Here is a 24749-nt window from a genome sequence, read left to right as displayed (position 1 = left end):
AAAATGTAATGTTCGCCACCACCCATCTGAGTCAGGAGGAACATGCACATTCAGACCGTGCCCTCACCCCTTTGAGGCGGTAGATGAACACATTGAGTCTTTCGCCTCACCCCTGCGGATGCAGTAGAGATATAAAAATGTTATGTGTTCATGAATGATTGGAAAATCTATGGTAAATTGATCATGCACACCTGTGCTATGCTCTCATAGGAGCAACACAGAATGAAGCATACCCGGTACTTCAGACTCTGGAACAGTTGCATCAAAATTCCTCCAACTCTTAGAGCATGTGCGAGACGTAGTGGTAACGGGCACTGTACAGACTGGTTTACTGTTGACACTGGTCTTAGACAGGGCTGTGTAATGGCCCGCATCCTGTTTTGAATGTACATCAACAGGCTTATGGATAAACTTGTGGCATGCAAAGGGGATGTATCTCATTTTGGGACGCCTTCAATGCCCATGCTGGTGTATCCTGAAGCCAGAGCTCCCCATGCTCTCCATGCGCGTATTGATGCATAGTCTGATCTTATGTCTACACCTTGAAATGAATGTTTGCAAATCGGCTGTGATGATCTGCCAGAGTAACCCCCAAATGAGGCAGGTTGGTCGCCCTCCACCATTACATCTCAACATGAAGGGACCTCCTGTGACTATCTAGGCATGACCTTTCCTCCATCGCTAACTGGTCCAAGACATTGAACCAAATAAGCAGATACTATGGCTCAAGCGCCAAGTGATCTGCAAAAATGTACAACTCTTCACCTAAAGAGATGATGTTGACAATCTATTCCTCTAAAGCTATTCCCACAGCAAACTATGGTATGGGGTTTTGGGATAACAGAAATTAGTCGCAACTGCAAGCTTCTGAAAAAAAGTTATGCAACCAGTTACTTGCTTTACCAATGGCTGCACCAAATGTTGCTGTCCTTCAGGAGATGGGCCTCTCATTCCTGGAAGACGAGCAGCTCCCACTAGACCCTCTGTTTTTATGGTTGCGTATTTGTGGTAATGTGAACTATTATGTAACTGCTAAGGTCAGATGTCAATATCATGACAATCCCTTGGTTTAGATGTATAAGAAAGATGTCTAACATTTTCATTTCTGGAGTGTTTTGGAATTTTGCTTTAATAATAATTACATACGAGGGTAAGTAGCCTGCAGCTTTATGATAGGAAGTTCACAATGTTCCTTTATTGGTGTTAGGTGTAGAAGTAGAAAACATGTTTTACATGTGACTAGAGTAAAAAAAAAATACTGGATGAGGGTTAGTAGACCAGAAAAAGGAGTTTGCCTCTGCCCCTCTAATACATGTTTAAAGTTGCATTCATTTTTGAAAACCGCTTCATGTGTCGATTGACTGAATATTTTGTACTGTACATCCGAAGAACTACAACTTCAGACAACTGATTTCAAATGTTTTGCTTTTCAAACATAAAATAGTGACAATTTCGTTTAAATTCAGATTTTTTCTGCAACCCCCACTGAGCTGGCTTCCATCTTTCATGGAGGAACGCATAATCCACTGCTTGGATCAGTGGCCAAAGTAAATGGCAGTGAGCACCCTTAATCATCTTTCTTGGTGGTCTTAGGCTTCCAAGATTTGCAAATGCATTCCAAGCATTGTCCAAACCCTTTAAAAAATCAGAGACTTCTGCAAATCCCTACAGTACAGACCATCACACAATCAGCGTAATCTATTCATACTTCCAGTAACTGGATCATGAAGTTAATATTATTAGCAAACCTAAGTCATTATTGAGCTCCTCAAAGCTACTAACTACTGCTGTGGACTTCATACTGGTATTTGACTTTAAAAGCAGCAGGGAAACAACAATAAGCATTTCTCTGTTTTCAAACAGCAATGCAGTTTCCCAGCAAGATTTCTTTCTAGAAGACACCTAAACAAAGAAAAGGCTGAAACATGGATTGGATCAGTGCTAATTTACTAACCTGTCTTGTGAACTTTATACTAATATTAAACTTGCATGTTTTATTACATCACCAACATTCCAAAATGTTTTCTGCTACTCTTGCTATTTGCTAGGAACCATATACACCTTGCCAGAATAAAGAAATAGCCTCCTGATTAAAAGCAAAGTAATCAGGTTTAATTCAGAAATAATACAGTCAACTCACACTCACTTCAAATACTGGAATTAACTCGGCATCCAGACGAAACATAATGGGATGAAAAGAAGATATTTATAAAGCATGTTTAATCACCTGTGAGACCATAGCCTCCTGCTTGTACCTCCCCACAGGCAGGTCTCCATTCAGCCAGAGGAGATAAGCATGAGCACCATGAGACCTCAGCAATATTCTCTGAAGTATGGATCATCAGACTGTCCCCTGTCTGATGTTGAGAATTCATATTTGTGTTTTATGTTACTATTATAATGATACCTTGGTGTGCTGTCATTTTTCTTTTCTCTAATTAGTACCCACTGATTTAGCACCCCTTGATATACCATCTCACCCCAAAGTTCTGGAACAAGAAACAGGTTGCATTAGGAATCAATATTTTCTTTTATTAAAATAAAAATCAAGTCAATGCTAGTGCCCTCACTTTATGCTGGGGAAGTGACCACAGTATATCATATAAACATAGGTAGTCAGTTTACCGAAACAAAAGTGTACCTACTTGTGAAGTTCTCCGCTAATTCTAGGACACACACATTCCTACACATGAATCAAAGATATACATATATGTCTAAACATCTTTCTAAAGAGAACTATGTACTTCAATCTTTACATACCCGTTGGTTGTGTTTAAATACTTCACAAATATGATATACAAAAACAAACTTTTACTTTATTTTCTCAAATATCAATGTACATTTTTCAACCTTCACCACTTCACCCACACCTCCCCATCCTGTTGCCAGTTACGAGTTTATATTTGAGACAGAGGGCAAACTATAAAGTTTTTCTCATCACCTTCAAAACTATACTCAGACTTGCCCGCTTCCTATCTATTGGCTCATCTCACTCCCTACTCTTCCCCTTGATCCCTATGATCATCCTTGGCTCACTTCTTTGTAAACTCTCACGCCACTTGCGCTCCCACTCGTTTCCTTCTTCACCTCTCCAGGCCCTCATACAATGGCATAATCTCTCCCTCTCTGTACTATTTAGACTCTATTACTATTTAAATCCAACCTCAAAGCTCTACTCTTTTCTGAAGAACAACTTTTGTAGCATACTAAACAAACAATTTATCCCTGTTCTTGTCCCCCCCACCATTCTACGACACCAAGAAGAGAGTCCACATTCAAGCTCGTGTCTCTGCGGCATCTAACAACTCAGCCAAACTCTTCAAAATCTGCAAGGAGCTGGCCATTCCTGCTGCAGTCTCTACCCCTCCTGTTGCCTCCCAGGCTCTTTGCAGTGCCCTTGCCTCTCACTTCATTTAAAAAACCCAGGACATCCTGTACACCCTCTCCACCCCACCCCTTCTCTCCCCTCTCCATCTGTGCTTGCTGACCCTCCTTTAGCCACAGCCCCACCATCCTTCTCATCCTTTCCTCTTTTCTCCCCTGATGAGGTCGCTAGACAAGTCCGATCTATGAGAGCCTCGTCAAAACAGTTTTATCCCTGTTCCTCTAAAACCCTCAAGGACCGCATTGACACCCTCTCTCCAGCCCTTGCTGATTGTTGCAACCACTCCTTTGCCTCAGGATCCTTCCCCTCCCCTCTGAAGCACTCCCTTGTGCATCCTCTTCTCAAGAAACCCACAGATGATCCTTCTTGTCCAGCTAACTATCGCCCAATTTCCATCACTCAATTTCTTTCAGGGAACACTCCTGGAAAAGTTGTCCATCTCTCAGCTTAACCTTCATTCCAATTCTGCTGGCTGTCTCCTTGAACACCAGTCTGGCTTCAGAGCTGCCAGAAGCACGGAAACTGCTCTCCTGAACATCCATGAAGATCTGCTCTCCAACCTTGACTCTAACATTCCCTCTGTCCTCATCCTCCTCGATCTCTCTTCTGCCTTCGACACGGTCAACCATACCAGCCTGCTCAACCGTCTTCGTGAAAACCTGGGTATCACTGATCAGGCGCTGGCCTGGCTGACCTCTTTCCTCTCAGATTGACCCTGCCAGGTCCAACTTGGGTCCTTCCTTTCATCTATCTTCCTCTCTACATGTGGTGTTCCCCAGGGCTTTTCAACCAATACCTGGTAACTCTCGCCCACTACATTGCCAGTTTCTGCTCAAATTCCCAGTGCTACGCTGATGAAACTCAACTCATTTTCAGGCTGCCCTCTGCCACCTCCTCTCCCTCTCTCATCTCTGATTGCCTAACTGCCATTCAAGATTGGTGTGCCTCCAATGATATTTGTCTGAATGCCAGGAAGACGGAGTGCCTCCTCACCGGCACACCTTCACCATCCTTTACCTTCACTCTCTGGCTGGCCTCCCTTGGCCCTCCTCCTACCCCCATCTGTGAGGCTAAGAACCTCTGGGTCATCTTTGACTCCACCCTTTCCTTGGCCGCCCACATCTCTGAGGTCTCTAAAAAGTCACATTTCCTACTGCACCTCCTCAGAGGTATTCTGCCTTTCCTCTCCTTCCCCCAGAAGCTCATGGTATCTCAAGCTCTGGTTCTCTCTTTGTTGGACTATTGTAACAGCCTCTTTCTAAATCTACCTGCCTCTACTCTCCACCCTCTGCAACTAATCTAGAACAGGACTGCAAGGCTTTCTGGGGGCTGGGTCCAAAACACCTTCAGCTATACCTTCGCAAATACCTCCCCTCTCGAGCTCTTCGCTCCTCTACCTCTAACTCCCCCGGGGTCAGTCATTTTTCAAAGAAATGAGCTGGGGGTAGATCTCTGTCTTTGGCTGGGGCCTCCCTCCGGAACAGACTCCCTGCCATTCTAAAACTTGAGAAGAACCATCTCCGATTCCGCAAGCACCACAAGACCTTCCTCTTTTCCTCTGCCTTCACTCCCTCTCTCCCCTGCTGATCTGTTCTCTCTTGGCACCGTGCACCTGGCCACCCTCTGTCCTCCGGGCCCAGGTGCCTGCTCACCCCGCCACCCTTCCGCACTGCCTCCAGGCCACACCTTGCACTCGGGTCTGTATCTGAACCCATACAGCCACACCTCCTTTTTCTTCCTGCAATTATCAGACCTCCCCTGTCTGCTGCCTTAAACCTAGCACTTGCAAATTGCTGGCTGAACTACCACTGTTTGTTGCCTTCATTATTTGTCTGTTGTTATTTATCTGTTTCTCCTCTGCTTCGCACTTTCCACTTCTCCCCCTTCCATGCACTTTTCCCTCTCCCCCTCTACCATGCACTTGCACGTTCCCAATGTCACATGACCTAGTAAGATCGCTGTTTTGTTCTCCTCTGTTCCCCTCACTTGCCTTGTCGCGCTCTGAAACACTTGTGTACGAGCATGATAGAAATAAAATATCAATATCAACATCAACCCCACATCACTTGTTCCTCACTCCATCAACATAAACCTATCACTTCCTCCACCATCTCAATTCTATATCATGCTCTACTGTCCTCATCCCTGATTCATGTTTCTAACTCACTGCATCATCTGATTGTATATCAATATCCTCTCACCCATTGTTAAGGGCACAGGTCCTCCACTCTGTAAATCAATGTTAATAATTGTGTAAGCATTTTTGTGCCAAAAATACATGGCTTTGCTTGTAATTTCCATAAATTCATAAATGGTTCCTCTGAAAATTGTACAAGTAGACCCTGTCTCCTACTTGATATTCTTTTTTAGTAGTCTTTAAATCGTTGTGGGTTTTCATCCCCTCTGATGATTTCTCCAGATTCTGCTGAGAGTATGCAAAAGCGTGCTGAAGGTGTTTTCTCAGATTCTCAATATATTCATGTGTTGTAGACCGATAAATCAGTGTCTGCTCTTGTGTTCTGTAGAGCAGATGCTGGGGTAGTACCATTTTTTGTCCAGTCATTAGCAGAAGATGGTGTAGACCTGATGCCCATCAGGATAATCAGTAGTTGGATGTCCCATCTAGGCCCAGAGTCCACCGCAAACTTCTTAAGAATGCTCACAATTGTTTTATTGTACCTCTCAACTCGCCCACTAGAGGCTCGGCAGTATGCAATATGGAGTTTTCTCTTTACCCCAAGTATCTCCCACATCTTTCTCATCATCTCGCTGGTGAAGTTAATTCCTCGGTCAAAAGCTGCTGTTTCTGCCTTGCAATTTGGGGCCGGGAGACATTCCACCCATTTGGTAAACAAGCATGTTACTGTTAACATATACTTGTTTTCCCTAGAGGAGCGAATCGCGGGCCCGATGAAATCTACTTGTAAATCTGACCAAAGCAGTGTCATCGCCCTTTTCTGGAGGGGCGCCCGGTGTGTGAGTGAACTTGGCTGAATTTGTGCACACTCAAGACACCCATTCAAGTATTGGTTGAGGTCCTGACCCATGTGTGGCCAGTATGCGACCTCCCGCAAGATTTCCAAAGTATTATATAATCCCTGATGACTGCTGTGGCCGCGTCATGGGTGTAACTTAGCATCAGGCTTTGGAATGAGGTAGTTATCACAAACACGTCACATTAAGAGATGGATCTCCTTACCAACAAACCATCTTGGATTTGTAAAATTTTGGGAAATTTCAATAGCACCCGGAGATCTTCTTTCCCGACATAATCGGTTTTGGTCAGAGGAAAATTCCCGGGGTCTTCAATGTGTTGATAACATTTCCCAATAATCGGATCCCCTTTTTGTGCAGTAATCAGATCAGCATCTGGGTTCTCCTTACTCCACTGGGCAGTTGGGAGTTCATGTTGGGCAAGTGTTTAGGACCTGGCAGTGACCTGGATTTTCCCCAACAGGGACTCGATCTCAATGAGATCCCCCTGGACAGTTCCGGTTTTGACCAACTGGTGAACCAGGTCATTTCCAGTTTTGTCAGGTCCCTCTATTCTGGAATGACCCTTGATATTTTTCCAGTAGACTGTCATCCCATTAGAGGAGGCCAGATCATCAATGGATTTTATTAGTTTGCCATGCTTGAGTAGTTTATTGTTTGTACATCGCATGCCTCTGGTTTTCCAATTAATCAGGTGCTCCACAAACCCACTCTGGACATAATCTGAATCAGTGATTATGTCCTGTTTGTGGAGTTGGTGTTGCCCGGCAGCAAGGATGGCTTGGTGAAATGCCATCAAATATGCCACCTGACTACTTCAGGGACTGATCTTGTACCCAGGAGAGGGCTCCTGGCATCATTCATCCAGGCATTCCCAACACCAGCCAGTTCCTTTTCCCCGTTGTTATCAGCATGGTAGGAGCACCCATCCACATAAAGAGTGGGCATGCTCTGGCACGTGTCTTCTTCATTCCCTTTGTGTGGGGAATTCAGGTACGCCTCCATGTTGTCTTGTGTTTTGAGACTTTCATCCTCAAGACAGGAAAGCCTTGCATGGACAGAATCCAGGAAGTCATTCTGGAAGTACTCACATTCTCTGCCCGGATTCTGTCACTTTGAAGGTATTGCAAAGGCTGGTGAGGATTCTGAAGATGATGTGTTCCCCCTGGAGGAATGTGCGGTAATTTTTCAATGCCCACACCGTTGCCAGGAGTGCCTTCTCACAATCGTTGAATTTTTCCTCCATAGAGCATAAATCTCAGTTGCATAGGAGATTTCTTTATTGACCTTGTTATGCTTCTGGTATACTGCTGCTGTTAAGCACGTATTCGATAACCCTGTCTCCAAGAAGAACACCTTGTTTTTGATTGGGTAAGCTAGACAAGGCGCTTGTGAGAGGCTTCTCTTCAGTTGTTTCACTGTCTCGGCTTGTTCTCAACCCCACACCCACTTGACCCTGGCCTTTAATAAATGGACCTGGGGTCTTGTGACCTCTGCGTAGTCCTCTATGAACTTTCAACTGTAATTAGTCAGTGCAAGAAGGTTCCTTAGTTTAGGCAGAGCTGTGGGATCTTTCAATTTTAATAATGCTTCCAATTTGTTCGCCTGGGGACAGAGACCCTCAGGGGTGATTTCATGTCCTAAGAAGTTTACACAGGTCCTACACCACTGCGCCTTCTGAAAGAACAGTTTTGCTCCAGCAACCTTCAACTGGGTCAGTAAAAAGATTTCCACTATGTGTTCCTCCACAGTTGAGCTTTTAATTAGAACATCATCCACATAGGCTATGTTACCCCTTTCACCCAAATCTGGCATGGCCTTATGCAGAAAGATGTTAAATTCATTGCTGGAGTTTATATATCCGAAGGGAGTTCAGGTCCATGTGTACTGCTACCACTCGAAGGTGAAGGCCTGCTTGCACTGGTCTTCCCTACTTACAGGTACTGTCCAATATCCATTGGTCAGGTCAATAGCGGTGTACCCTTTGACCCCTGGATCTGGGCCAGTCCCTGGTCAATGTAGGGAAGAGGCCATCAGGACATGTGGACCCATTTGTTCAGCTAATTAAGGTCGGCGCATAGTCTCCATTAGCCATTAGGTTTTAGAATCCTCAGTACCGGATTGTTGAAGGTATTGTAGACTGCATGCATTATCCCATTGGACTCCAGGTTCTTTATGATTTCTGTAAGGGACTAGATAGATGCAAGAGGCAATCAATATTGCTTCACCAATATAGGAGTCATCCCAGGGTCCATGGGAATGGAGATAGAATGCATCTCGTTGCGACCACAGTCGTATGAGTTAACAGCAAAGATTTCTTGAAAATCTAAAAACATCTGCTTCAGCTTTTGCTTTAGCTCCTCGGTCTCACAGGCATCAGCGAGGTTGACCCAATCCTTGACCATCAGTCTGAAGCCTGGAAAGACCTCAGGTTTTGCAATCTCAGTGTTATCCTCCAGCTGTTTGGAGAGATCTCTGGTGATGGTGTTGGTGTGGACAGGAGGTTTCAGGCAGGAGAGGCAGTCATTGTGGACCTGGAATATCACCTCATCCTTCCTGATGTCACAGGTCACCTCTTCCCTCCCATAAGGGCAGGAAGAGTACATCACGAAATTTCCCCCTTGCCGGGTAAAGATAGGTTCTGGAGGTATGTTATTGTCACACTCAGAGCATTCATTGGATTTCATTCCCTAAGTCAATGGAGAAATGCAGGTCATCAACCACCCAGAGTGATACTCCTAGGGTCACTCTTATGCACCAATATTGGAATGGTGGTGTGTTCTCAATGGTGTCGGGTTCAAACCCAATCCCTGCTGTTGGAGATGGTGATTTAAATGTACATAAGCATCTGGGTTTCATAGTATCTGTCCTCACTTAATTTTTAGGGAAAAGAGGAACTAGTGGCACAAAAGCCTATACGATGCCAAGCGCTCGCACGTGAAGAATTAAAAAGTGACTGAAAGGCTGCAGCAAACTGAAAGGGCTGGGTATACTGCCAATATATGCCAAATTGAATAAAAAACTAAACACAAGGGTTTCCAGAGACACTGCGCCACAAAGTGTCCACAATTTTAAAGTGCAATCTTGCATTTAATTCAAACGAAGAAGGTCAGCCTGACATGTGTTTCGAGCTATCCAGCTCTTCTTCCGAGGCTGATTAGTCCAAATTTACAGTCAAATGACAAGGATGAACAAATGGTCATTAAATAAAAACAAAATGAAAAGGAAGGTCCTCAAATCAGTAGTATACATTGGAGTGGTTATGTCACACAAAAGTCATTTGCCACAAAAATGAAATTAAATAAGACAGTTTGCAAAGAAATTAAAAGGTTGTTGTATACATACATGTAATGCAGTGGTTAACCGCAGCCAAATGATGCGTGAAAGAACAATAAAAATGAAAAAAATAATAAAAACAGGGGTGGAGAAAGAGACAAATCCACAATTTTTAATTAGTGTGTGGCTCCAATACAGTGCTGCGCGACCAGGCGATCAAAAACACAAAATTCAAGGCAGGATTATTAGGCAAAAAGGAGGACTGTACCTTTGATAGATAGCACAAGTCTCAACTTGACTCATTAATTAGGTGGTGACTGAAAATACAAGGAAAGGAATTGAAAGGCATTAAGAAAACAACCTCAGGAAAAAGGCTTACTGCAAACCAGTAGGTAAGTAAATCAACTGAGAATGCTATTCCAAAGAAACCAAATTGGTAAAGCACCTTTAAAATACACAGCGCTAAGCAAATACCAAAGAGACATACCTCTTATGCTTCTCAAATGCGCAAAACCTGGATTGACAGTAACAGAACTCAAGGAAAAAAAAAGAAAAAAAAAGAAGGGGAAGGAGGGAGGAAAAACGCTAAATTAAACTCACAAAGTAAAATAAAGCCATCAAGGCAATCACTATTTATTAAGTGTACTTCAACTACAACAATTACGCATAAAATTACTCAAAGGCAGGTTAACTACATATATGCCATAACACTACGGCTGAGCTAATAGCCAAGGTTGGCATCAGAGAAATTAATTAGGTATGTTTACAAATTGGTTTCAAAGTGCTATTAACCATATCAGCGCACCGTGCGCCACAATAATGCAATTAGAATTCAAGGACAGCACAAAAAGGGTCCACAATTGATAGATGGAAGCTAAGGGTTCATGGCTAGATTTGCCTATATTTGCCGGTCAAGAATTCAAGATACAGTGTCCTTGAGCGCCAGCCTGCGTCGGCGCGCGAGGCTCACTGAAGTTAAATAGAAAGAAAGGAACGGGTTGGACTAACAAGTCAGCAAGCCAAAAACAAACATCCCGCTCCACCATCTTAGGTGAGTAGACTGAATACTAAAGAAGAGCATAAACGCGGTCCAAAGCACAGGCGCGTGTGAAAGCAACTTATGAGTGCAATTGCAAAAGCGAAAAGGAAAAATTAATGGGGAAGGTAATTAAAAAAATAAAAATCAACTGAACCCCATTTGGTTAAGGTACCAAAGGAACCCCTAAGAAAGGGGGGGAGAGGGAGAGAAAGGGTTGAAAAATACCCGAAGTCGCCTTGAATTAGAGTTCTCGAAAATCCTGCCATGCCAGAACTGAACTGAATGACAAATTAACATTAACTAGACATCAATTAAACAGCCCGTTTCTCACAAGGTGGGCAAATTGACAAACTACATAATAAACCAGAGCAAATGCAGCATGTTAGAATGAAGGCATTAAAGACATAGACATTGTAAGTGAATAGCTATATTTATAAGGATTATGTACAGCATTAGCAGAGAAAAGGTTCTGGCATACTGTTTGCATATACATGAAAAACACACATATGTACTTAATGGACCAAATCAGAGCACAGAATCACAGAAAAAACTGCAAATTCATGATCCGAATTTAAGCCCCAATAGACTGTATGGCATTTGCATATAAGTCGAGCCTCCAATTGTCTAAGTTTAAGAACTAAGTTGCCCTCTCTTTGAGGCAACTCTACTTTGGCAAGTCCCACAAATTTAATATCCTCCTTGGAGACCATTTGATGACAAGCTTGCCAGTGACTGGCAAGAAGATATTTTGCTTCTTGGTTTCCAATTGTTTTCAGATGCTTCCTTATTCTAATTTTAAGTGATCTTATAGTGTTCCCTATATATTTGAGTCCACAGACACAGATCACGCAGTACACCACAAATTCGGAACTGCGATTATGAAGGATTCAATCAGATGGTCACCTAATGTATCAAAATGGACCAAGGAAGTTTCAAGAGCATGAATACACATGGAACAGCTCCCACATTTGTGGAACCCTTTATTTTGGGCCAGATTAAGCCAGCACATTTTTTTGTGTAGGCTTACTCATGAATGATGGAGCAAGTTTGTTTTTAAGCAATCTTCCCTTACTATATGTAAAGCTCGGGTTTTGATCAATCCAGTTGGTAATGTCTTTATCCAGATGTAGTAAATGCTAGTGTTTTCTGACAACGTTGTACACTTTAGCACTATCCGCATTGTATCTGGTAATGACTCCAATTTTTTTGGATGCTAAGGAGGTGTCGCGCGACCGCGGCACTAGCAAATCCTCTCTCTTTAGCAAATGTATGGCTTTCTGATCCTTATTAAGATTAGAGTTTTTGTACCCTCTTGCTTGAAATCTGGATATGATGCAGGCACTGTCTGACTCAAAATTTGTAGTCTCCGTACAGTTCCTTTTAGCACGTATAAATTCCCCTTTTGCGATATTCTCAATTACATGTCTTTTGTGACAGCTCTGCGCGTGTAGAACCAAATTAACCAAGGTACATTTACAAAATGTTTTAGTAGTGAACCTGCTTGGAGATGCTGAGATGGTCAGATCAAGAAAGTCAATATACGTTTGCCTAAATGAGTGTGTAAATTGAATTCCAACCTTATTGCTGTTAAGGAATCATACAAATCGAGTCAGATCAGCGTCTGTACCAGTACAGATCATCAGAACATCATCTATGTATCTTTTCCATAGATGAATAGAGTCCCTAAATGCCACATTAGTAAAAACAAATTCCTGCTCAAATTGGTGCATAAACGAGTTGGCTAACACTGGGGCAAAACTTGCACCCATTGCGATGCCAATCAGTTGTTTGTGATATATGTTATTAAAGAGAAATACATTGGGCCTCATTACAGGTCGGGCGGTCCGGAATTTACAGTGGCGGTAAACCCGCCGCCACTGTTAATTCCGGACCGCCCGATGCCGAGTCCTGCAGGCGGAAGGTGATCTTCCCGCCAGGTCTGACCGGGACCAGGTCTGCAGGCGGGATCTCCTCCCACCTGCAGGCAGACGTGGAAACACCGGCACCATCACGAGATGGTGCCGGTGTTTCCACTTCCTCATTCCCATTGAGTACTATGGGACTCAATGGGAATGGGGATTTACCGAATTCCGCCTCCGGAATTCCCGGGACACCAGGCTGTAATGCCCTGGTAATTCAGGGAGTCACGGAGGCGGAATGGTAATACGAGTCTGGGAGTAACCAGGCAGTTTTACCGCCGCGGTTAAAGCCGGGTTCATAATGAGGCCCATTGTGTTGTAAGGTAAAAAGTAACAATTCCTTGATCATTTTTATATGTTCATAGAGCGATGCAGATGTTTGCCGTAAAATATATTTGACACTCTCTATGGCTTTGTAATGATCGATTGATGTGTAGTGTGCCTTAACATCCAAAGATACTAGCCAGAAATTAGGTCGAAAAGCAAGTTTGTCCAATATTTCCAAAATATGCATAGTATCTCTGATATAAATCAGAGTTTTCAATACAACAGGCAACAAACATTCATTAATGTAAACAGAAATGGGTTCCAAAATAATACCTCCACCACTAACAATGGGTCGGCCCTCCGGTATGTCATGAAATGCTTTGTGTATCTTGGGCAAGAAATACACAGTAGGCATGGTAGGGCCATCAACTGAAAGAAACTCTTTTCCCACATCCGTAAGTATGCCTTTCTTATGCCATTTTCGAATGAGTTGATTGGCCGAGGTTTTAATCTGAGTTAGGGCATTAGAACGAAATGCCAGATAACAACCACCAGTGTTGATGTGCTTGAGTCCCATGGTAATATAGTCTGTTTTGTCCATCACCACCACATTCCCACACTTGTCTGCCTCCTTGAATATTAAATGAGAATTGTCTGTCAAATTCTGCATGGCTAAGTATTCTGCTTTTGATAAATTCAACTTGTGTTTCGGGGGGCAGTGTTTGTGTGTGGCATCTGCTAATTGGTGAATATCCTTAATAGCTGCCTGATGAAAAGTATCAATAATGTTGTCATTCAGAAAAATTGGTGTAAACTTGGATTTTTTAATAAGATCTTTAATCTTAAGTTTCTGCTGAACAACATTCAAATCAGAAAGAAAATTCATAATAATAATACTAGATTCATAATACTAGATTGTGATTGGGTATCACAATCTTCCAACGACATTAGAATTTGAGTACCTAACATCATTTGTAAAGAAATCTGTGAAGGAGGTGGTATAGTTGGTTCTGGAGTATAATTACAAACTTGTGTTGCAAACATTTTTTGGAGTTTTAATTTACGAGTAAATTTGAATATGTCAATTTGAATGTCAACATAATTGTTAATGGCTGATGGTACAAAGGAGAGACCTTTCTTAAGTACCAATTGTTCCACTAATGAGAGAGTCTATTTGCTAATTAAATTCACCGGTTCTGATTGAAGAGTTGTTGTTGAAGGTGCACAGCTCTTGTGAGCCTGCATGGTTTCGGGGGTGCGTTTCCGACACTTGTGCTTGCCACCCCTAGTGCCCTTGGTTGAGGACCTGGGATTGAAGTATTGGTAAACAGTGGGCTTTGAAACCTGACTTCTTTTGTTGTAGCTGCTATACAATTGCGTCTGATCTGCTCAAAAAGCACTGAATCGCCCTTGTATCTGGCTAAGTGTCCAAGTGTTGGACTTTGTAGCAGATTATCTCCAGATTGTATTATATGTGAAACCAACCACTCCTGTGTTTATGGGAAGCCAGCCACATTTGACTGCAAAGTGAAACCACAAGACCATTGTGTTACCTGCCCTGATGAAGGAAATATTATTCTGAAATGCATTGGCAATTTTTATGGTCTGATTGAAAAAACATATATGGCGGTTTCCTCCTCACTAAGGATTTATTAGTGAATTTTCTTATTCAAATTCTCGGTGGATAAACCAACTTTGGAAAACAATTGAATCTCAACACTATCATTATTTTCTATTAAAAATAATTTTTACTTTTTACTTTTGAAAGCAACTTCAAATAGATTCAGCTACCTACACACCCTGCTGGGGTGCTTTTGTGAGCGGATGTGTGACCTTGCTTTCCACTTGGTCTTCTGCTGTACATGTATTTTAGATTTGGATGTCTCCAAATTTGTCACAGCCAGCTCCTTTTGAACATTTGAACTCTGATTGTACAAACAAGCAGATCTATTGCTTACAACTTTTTGAAAATTGGACGAATGCAGATTCAACAATTAAAGTGGTGCCCACTCATCTTCCCTCTTCCAAATTAATTGCGAACCATTTGAGAATGTCACTACCTAAGTAGAATGCAGATGGGACATTTCTCACGACCCAACAATTATGCTCTATGCTTTTATCACCAGTGGACAGTTTTAGCATACATCTGCTAGGCATTGGGAGTTTTCCAGGCCCATTTCCTGCTTATCAATCAATTTAAATGTGGGAATGGTCTGATCTTTTGGGATTTTCCTGAATAACGCTTCACTGATGAAGCTTTTTCCATTATGCAGGCATAATCTGGCGAGAGCAGACTCCCGCCCCTCATTTACCTGAATGGGGAGGAACAGCTGTTTACCCTTTTTCTGGATATCAGCCAAGATTTGAGCTGGTTTTTCATCACTTTTTATCATGGGGCTTGGCTTTGTGGATCGGTATAAAATTTCAGAATATTTCCTTCCTGTGTGAATGCCACTTGGAACTGGACGAAAGGTTGATTTTCAGGAATAGAGAAGAGTGCCCATCACTCGTCCATTGTCCTACAGCAATTACAGTAATGTCAGGGACTTGATTGTTCTAAAAAGGGTTCTCAATTTTGTCAGATCGCTGTTCAACCATGTGGCAGGTTCCATTTAGGCTTACATAGTTGGTGCTGTGTATTATTTTTATTGGCCGGTTAACCTGCATCCAGAGGACCTTGTTCACACAGTCTATTAGTGGAGACAACCTCTGAAGGAGGTCATTCCCTAAGAGACAGGCAGTCCCCTCTGAAGTTACGACTATAACCGGGTGTTTCACCTTGTGTCACCCTATTTTGATCTCCAGTCCTCTTGACAGGAATGTAATTCCCATCGAAGTCCTGGAGTTGTCCAGGAAGAGGTCTGAGAGGAATTTGGTAACACTCACTCCTTCCTGAATTAAGATGCTCGAGGCCCTTTTGAACAGTAGAGTGGCTTGGGATCCGCTGTCCACCAGTGCTAAAATTGCACACTGTGCCTGCACCCAGATGGGGGCATAAAACATATCTTCTTTCTCTTCCAGGGGGCAAAGGAAATTGGCATTTTGGGCTAGCTGGACAGTTAATTTCTTTAATTTCAGTTCAGGAATCTGTAAATAAAACTTTTCATCCTGAAATTGCTGTTGTTTTGGAATCCCCTTTTTCCTTTAATTCTATGCTATTCCTCAGTTATTTCTAAGTTCTCAGGATTACATTTCTGGGGTTAAGTGATAGGCAGTTCTAGGTTATAACCCATACCTACCTAGTCTGAGTTATGGTCTTTTGGGAGGCATCCCCCCATCCTTGAAAGCGAAGACTTTCCTCCCAGAATCCTCCAAGGATTCTTCCCCTTCACACTGGAGGGCGTGAACCTCCTCCACAAAATGGGTCTTCTTTGTCTTTTTGTTTCTCCTACTTACCCTCTGTTCCCTAGGTTGCAGCTTTTTGGGGGTAGGAGATTTGGGTTCAGGTTCAGAGGTTTCTAGCGGCTTTTCATGGGTGAGGAAGGAAGCTTCCTCTAGGGATTTGCATCCTCCTTCATCCGGAACCTCCTCCTCTGGAACATGTTGCTTGATGGGGTTCTCTCCCTGCCATAGTTCCTGGGTGCCAGACCCTGGATTTGAGCTGTTCTCAGCAGCCATGTTCATCTAAGGGTTCTGCTGAGCCCTCAACATGCGACTCAGGTCTTGGGTCAAGTTCTGGATCTGGCGCTCTAGTTGTGACACACTCTCGAGCTGGTATGGGGATCTTGAGTCAACTTTTTGCTACTCTCGGGAAGGGTAAGTGTCCCTTCTCCCTGAGTAGCCTTGATAAGGAAGCTTTCCCTGGTAACCCTCCTATCTTGTCCTTCCTTCTCCCTGATTTGGTGGTCTAGACTCCTGAAAGTGGGGAGAGAAAGGAGGGTTGTTCTGACCATTGGGGTTTTGAGGGTACCTGGGGAAGAAACTTAAACTAGAGGGTGGAACATAACTGCCCTCCTGAGGGAAGTTTGGAGGGATGTTTCCTCGGGCCATACTCACCTAATTGGATCCCCCCTTGGGCAGGGGGAGTCCATACGTACCCTAAAATAGGTCTGTTCCACTTGTACCTGGGGCTTATGTAGGTGGCAGGGTCAGGTGACACATTTCTGGGGAACCCTGCCTGGGTACCACCTGCTTGAGACTTATCAGAGGGCCTTCTCTGCCTCTGGTTTGGTTGGTTGGTAAGAGGAGTATTTTTTAGGCCTCCCATTTCTAGGTCCAAAATGGGGTTAACCTTCACCTCTGCCACCTTGGCAGCAGCAGGGGTGTTGGTTTGTTTTGTTTTTTTGGGAGAATTCTTATTTTCTGCTGTCTTTTGGATCTCATAGATCTGCGTAGCTTGCACTATTACTTAGTCCAGGTTCCATTCTTCGTGAAGTCCCAAACCAATTGCGTTATTATGTAATTAGGAAGTGCATGAAAATAGGAATTGATGAACTCCCTACTGTTTGTGCGCACCCGCCTAGTAGTTTGTGCAAAGACCCACTTCAATTCCTGAACAAATTCTCTTGGGGCCTGATCCTCTCTGCACTGCAGCTTGTAGGCCACCTTGCAAGCCTCCTGGGGGTTTCTGTGCGTGACAAAGTGCTTCACGATGGATGCCTTGTAGGTAGACCACTGAACTGGATTGCCCAGCCCTTTAAGATGAGTAGCAATACCCTGGAGATGGATGGGGATGCAGATTTTATTCATACATCAATAATCAAGACGTCTTAAGTATTTTGGCAAAAGGGAGTCTGTTTTATTATCAAAGTCCTAAAACTGGGAGTACAATGAACATCAGAATTCGATCAATCCTCTTACTCAACTCATTTTAGTAGGAACTGAGGTTATATAACATAAAATCGTCACCAGTGGCGTGTTGTCCTGCGTCACTACCTATGTGGCAAACTACAAAACCTATTGAGGAAAGTGATAAACTGTAAGTGAATATTTAAATATAAGTTCCATATCAGTATAGAACCGTGAAGGAGGGTAATAGGGTACTTAACATCAGGTGGGGCAACTAAGCCCTCCACTCAAAATGGCCACTATGAACGTCACTAAATACACAACATTCCATTGGCTACACAAACTATAGGACCCTTAAATATGCTGTCCTATACAATTGGTTGGCTTCTCACCCCCGTCAGTACTTTTCCACCTACGTCTAGCAGCAAGCAGACTGAACGTCCAGGTGCTGGGGGGCTCGTTTTAACACTAGTTTCCCACCAATTAATATATCAATCCAACATCACCTCAATGGTCCAGCGTCAATTAGTACTTTGAAGTTTGGCCTTGAGTTTTTACTGTGCTCTGAGCATTTTTAAGGAGTGTAGGCACAGCCTGCCCTCATGCGTAGGTCAGATGCCCTCGATCGGCCAACTTCCTTCTTCTACGTGACTGGACACCATGAAATTGAGCCTTTTTGTGTATTTAATATTATTTTTCTAATAGTCCTCTGACGTCTTTCGTTTTGCTCAAGCTTTCTGAACAGGAGTCTTTCACACAATTTGTATCCAATATCAGCCAATTCCAGGTCTGATAAGACCTTGGATTCTTGGCTCATCCAACTCCTTCTGCTGAGATTCACTTGTTATTCAATTCACTTCTTTTAACTGTGAAACCCTGAAATGAGGCCTTCTTGTTAACGTTCAGCACTGCTTATAATGGGTAGTGGAAACATCCATCTTTTACTCGTCCATATGCATTTATATATATCTTGGCGCTTGCCGCAATTCATTTACTATAAAGCTTGAAGCTAGCTTTTAAGATTACTTGGCTGTTTGCATTTCTGTTGATTCTGTAGACATTTAAACTAGCTTAATATCTTCATCTGTTTCTGTGACATAGGTTCATCAACTTGATCCCACGATGTCACTTATCCATGATACTTTCCTGATGCCTTATAGAATATCTGCATCCTCTGGTCTCTGCATCTCTTCTGTGTGCATCAGTTCAGCTCAGTTGTGATGTCACCATTCACCTTTGCCCTTCAGCTGCTCTGTTTCTTCAGGAATCTCATTTAAATGGCCCTCATATTGTCTTGTATGCAGGTACAGTTTTCTCAATGGGTACCTTGCATCCCAGATCTTCTTAGGTACTGCACATAGTCCATGCTCTGCTCTTTGCTGTTTCAATTGTTCCGTAGTCCTCACATACTTTGGTTCCCACTCCATAGGTAATAGAGGCGGGGCAGATGGAGGTTGGTACTTGGCTCCTCTGGGTGAGTCATCAACCACTTTCTCATCATGCTTCACATCTAGACATCCGTGTCTAAAGAAATGTTTCCTTGGGATCCATATCTTTATGACTCCTTTCGGACAACCTACTGATTTCACATGCTCATCTTTGTTCCATGTCATGAGCATGCACTGTCCACTTGGACAGCAATAGATCCTTCTTCCCACATATTTCTTGTGGTTCTTTGGGTACAAGAACTTTGTTCCTTCAGGTGCATCGATACTGGCCTTCACAAAGTCTCTCATCTCTTCATCTGTCAGATCTCTGGGCTTCCATCTTGGTTCAACATCAATCATAATCTTCATCTCTATGGCTTTCTTTGCTGTCTTTTTGCACTGCCGAGATGAATATCTTAGTTACACAAAATCCAAGCAATGTCAACACGATCAGGGCTTCAAGAAACTTTACCATGTCTGCAATCCATTGTAGAACCCAAGAGAAGAGTGATCTAAACCAGCTGTCATCAGCAATGTGTTCTACTTCGTCTATCATCTGGCCATGGAATTTCGTCAGCATGTCTATGGCCTCTGTCAAGGTTCCATTCTCATTATCATGAGAAGGAATGAATGTGCAACATAATTCTCCATTTTTTACACAAACACCAGCATCCATGGCTGTGATCATGTCCAAGACGTATCTGTTCTGGAGAGTCATCAGTTGTATGGCTCTCATCTCTTCACTGATTGCATTGAATCCTTTAATGGTAGTGTTAATTGTCTGCAGCAATTCCCATCTGGTTATCTGCATCCACTTCGTATTCACTCCAACCTGGATTCTTGCCATGAAGATCAATGTGAACACTGAAGAAGTCTGGCTGAATAGTCTGTGTTAATATGGGATAGAATCAAAAGCTTCTATTGACTTGGCTGAAAAGTAGTTTTCTCTCTTCATCCTCTTCATCAGCTCCACAGATCTCTTCTTCCTTAGGTGAGCATCTGCTTTTGGGAAACTGTCGTGATTCAGATCACTCTTTGGAATCACTGATGCTGGAACATGGACATTCACCAATGTGCAGATTCCTCCCCAGTCTTTAGGTAGCCTTATGTATGCCATGGGTCCACAAGCCCAATAATGATCCATAATCGCTGCTGTTCCATGCACCATTCCTAATGATTCAAAGATACAATCACATTTCTGATTTTTTCCAACTTTTCTCGTGCCATTATTTCTGAAGGACAACTTTGAGCTCTCCAAAGGTACTATTTGCAGGGGTCCTCCTCTCTTTTTGACCCATGTCAATAGTTTAGAAAGTCTTGGCAACAATGTTTTGCACACCTCTTGTGCATTCAAAATAGCTGATTCAGGACGATTAGTGACAATCAGTCTCTGCAGATCACCACTCCCTTTTCCCATCCATCCGGTGATAACACTGATCCCCAGATCTGCATCTGACTTCTGTTCTTCCAAATATCCTTTGCAGATTTTCCCGTGTCATCTTCATCTGGATCTGTCTATTCAGTAGCCCATTTAAGAGAAGCATCACTACCATGGTGTATGGCAGGAGTGCACACACGAAGCATTCCTCTTTGAAATTCTTCTCCCAACTTCCTTCATGTGTTGGTACCATATGTCATTTCCCAGATGTGCCGTGCTGTCCAAGTAATAATTCAATTCATAATTGTCTTCCTGTGCACTTCTTTTAGGTCTCATTCCTTTAATGTGAGCTTCCATAATCATATCATGAAGTGTACCAACATAGCTTCTTCTGACTGAATTAGTCACAGGAAGATCCGTACGGGTTCCCTATGTAGGAGAAAGTTCAGAACGTCTCATCTGCTCAGCAGCCCATTTAGGCCTGAAAATGTCTTGCATAATTTCCATTTGGGATCTTCCTTTTGAAACTGCTTTTGGGTCAATTGTCACTGGACCAGGTGTATCTGCATGTATTGCTTGTGTAGACTCACCTTTTTATCAACCCTTTGCCTTGTTTGTTTTGCCGAGACTGTCTCTGGCATCCAGAAGCAGTCTCCAAAACACGTTTTGCTTGTGCATTATTGCTAATGACATCCATCTGAAGCTCAGGCAATTTGCCCTGTTTCTTTCGAACAGGAATGACTACATAGGGTCTACGCTTCCTAGTAGTTGCCTCTCCTACATTTTCCCTCTGCTCAGAAACATGCACCAGAGTTTAGATCCATTTGCACCAATATAGAATGACATTCGCACAGTCAAGGAAAGCAGTACTATTATGAATACAATGCAAGTGTAGATAACACAGTGGTATGTCAGCCTGGAACATCTACTTCTAAGACAACGTGAGAGTCTCTCTTCATGCTTTAATGTGATGTTGCTGCTGGGATTCCCCTTGATTACCTAAGGAAGGAAAAACTCAATTATTAATACATCAGCATTGTGAACTCCTTTCGGAAACTGCTGACTTGACTCAGCAACTCGTTCTCGATCAGTTGTCTGCTTTCTGGACGATAAAAACATCTTTCTCTGTGTCTCTGGAATAAGTCTTTCACCAGCCGAACTGTAGATGCCTTTTTAGTATGAAGAAAAATGACCTCAGTAAGTCTAAACAAGCTCAATGACATGGATTATCTCCACATCTATGCCTCGAAACTGCCTCAGCCCAGATACGTTGTCGAATTTCTTTCAGCATGAATAGAAAGTTCTTTTTCATCAGCAACCTTTTGCTCTGTCCCCCGAAGGAAATTTTCCACACCGACCTGTGATTTCGCTCAGAATAAATGCTCACTTGGATAATGATACCTTCCAAGATCACATTCAGATTTGCAATGTTTCTTGGATCCCTGAGAAAGGTGTGCACATCAGTGTGCCTTCCAACAAGGTGTGGATACTCTTCAATCAGATAAAAAACACCACACTGACTAGTTTATGAGCTGCTTAGTTTCATAGGGGCATTTGTATTCTCCTTTCTGTACTCAGGAAGCTGCAAGAACTGTCCGTGATGACTATAAGCAATCTTCTTATGATTTCTTCATTCTTAGGATTTTAATAGAAAGTTGGAATGGGAGTGGTTCTCCCCACCAGCGAAGGGAAAGAGCGCAACACCAACTCTAAATAAGTAAGAATGTGCCTAGAAAGGTCATCACTGGGTGACAACATGGGCAAATCCAAACAAGAACTCAGTGTCAAACGAGTCTGGGTATTGTACCCTTTTTCACTTGCTGTGTCCATGATCAAAATCTGGCATAATCTGCTTCTTATCAAGGCTTAAGCATGCCTCAGTCCAAAGCCAGTAAGCTACTGTGGCCTTATGAACAAGAAGATCTTCTTTGACCCTGAAATGACAGCACAGAGTGTTTGAACCAGTTTTTCTTTACCCTTTTATAAATGGCTTAAAAGGAGTGTCCCGAACCAAGCCACAGTCCAATGAATTCTTTGGCTTTCTACTTATCAGCTTCTGCATCCTTATTCCTTGTCATAGTTTTCCCGTCTGCACATGCTGTGGTTCTTTCCCGATGCTTGTACTTATCTTGTCATGTAGGAGTGCATGCAGAGGAGTTTCTCCAGCAAAGATTTTAACGTCCCCGAAGAAGATCCAAGCACGCCTGCCCAGCACTTTAACAGCAGATGGCGTGATGTCTTCCACAATGAACGGACCGTTAAATCAGGGTTTGTCCCATGTTTTTTCTTACATGGTTGCGGATCAAGACTGCATGCCCAGGGAAAAGTTGGGGTACACAAAATTCTTGAGATTGGTTTGTCACAGAATCTCCATCTGTGTTCTGTACTGCTCTACACCCTTGTCTCTGCAGTTGTCCTGAAATGACAGAAATACTGGAAGTCATACACAAACTCTGCATGGAGGCATTAGGGGGTTCTCATTAATCTCCCTGTCACTATTTCGTGGGGTGTGAGATGGTGGTCAGAACGCAATTGGTCCCTTAAAGCATATAATGCAAGTGGTAGGCAAGGCAGCCACCCTTTCGTTCAAAGGCAGCTTCAACTTGGCTATTCTTTATTTAAGCAAGCCGTTGAACCTCTCACAAATCCCATTTAATTGCGAATAATAAGCCGAAGAAAACTTGTGCTTTATACCAAGCACCAAGCTGGTCTGCTCAAATATCTGATTTACAAAATGCGGGCCTTTATCTGACCTCATAACTTCACATATTCTCAATCTAGGAAATACTTCCCGTACTGAGAATTTTGCTGCACAGGTAAAGTCTGGGTGTGTACATGGACCTGCTTCTATCCATCTCGAGAAAGGACACACCATGACGATCAGTTATCTATATCCTTTACATGCTTGTATCATGTGGAAATAGCCGATATGCAAGTGCTGAAAAGCGCAATTAGGTCTCAAATGACTCCCCTAACTGGGTGCAGTGTATGCCCAGCCGTGAATTGTTGACACACAATACAGTTCACTATAAAAAATGCAACATGCTGCATTAAATTTGGCACAAACCATTCCTTAGCAATAGTTGCAGTGGGATTCCCCTAGTTGTATACGCGCGGTAGTGTAGCTGTTACAGTGCCACCCTTAATAAGGTTATAGGCATCACCAGTTTACCAGTGCTGCCCTGTCACCACAATGGTTCAGAGGGTTTTGAAGAACACATTCTTCACGTCCACAAATTCTTTTCCTCTTGAGGTGCTTCCCCCTGGACCTCCACTAACTGCATTTTGGACAAGTGGTTGTACCCTTCAGATACAGTCATTATAACAATCATTTTTTATTCACATTAGGAGTTTCAACATTCATCATCTCTTTATCTGTGATCGCTACGTGCTTGGCCTCAGCATCTGCTGCTTGATTTCCATGTGAGATAAAATCTTCCCCTTTAGTATGGGCTGTGCATTTAACGACTGCGATGCCTACTGGGAGAAGTAGTGCCTTAACGAGCCTATCCAATAAGGTGGCATGCCGCACTGGCATGCCGTTCGCTGGGAGGTAGCCCCTCCTTTTCCAACATGCTTGCCCAGCCTGCACCATTGATGTCACATAGGCAGAGTCGCTGTACACTGTTACTTCCTGGTCTGCGTGATCCTCGATCGTGGGTATCAAAGCCAATAATTCTGCAGCCTATGCTGAATAATGAAACAGCAATCGAGTACTAATAAATACCCGAAATTCCCTGTTAGCTGTGTGCTTTACCACAGCGGCACCTGTATATCTCTGTCTGTCACTTTGATCGAGCCTTGAAAAACCGTCAATAAAAACAATCTCTCCTCCTGCTAATGCATTATCCTTTATTCTGGGGAGCTCATCACAGAACTCTTCATCCCCTTGTCATTGGCTCTGCTATAAACATAGCACGATTCGCTATTTTACATCAAACTATTTTGATCGCTGTATTTAATATGACTACCTCACAGGAAGAGGCCCTTTGAGAAGTCAACGTGCCTTTCGGTTTTTTTAGAATGGCAAATAGAGCGTGCTCTACAAATAATGTCATGGAACAACCCATTACTAGGCTTGCAGCCTTTTCTATGGCAAATGTGGCGGCTGCTAAACTTTGTTTGCAAGGAAAAAGACCTTGCATCACTGGATATAAGATTCCACTCTAATATGCACGGGGCTTCTACCCCAAAAGTGGTTCCCTGTGTCATCATAGTGCCATCTGTATGTGAAAACAAAAAGAATTCCTCAGCATAATTGGGAATCCCTAAAACTGGAGCCGTGCAAATTGTTTTTTCCAATTCATCAAACCCTTCTTCCATCGCCTCAGTCCAC

This window comes from Ambystoma mexicanum, chromosome 1p (genome assembly GCF_040938575.1).
Source record: "Ambystoma mexicanum isolate Mex_15411 chromosome 1p, UKY_AmexF1_1, whole genome shotgun sequence".
In the NCBI taxonomy this organism is placed as follows: Eukaryota; Metazoa; Chordata; class Amphibia; order Caudata; family Ambystomatidae; genus Ambystoma; species Ambystoma mexicanum.
This window is presented reverse-complemented; position numbering follows the sequence as displayed.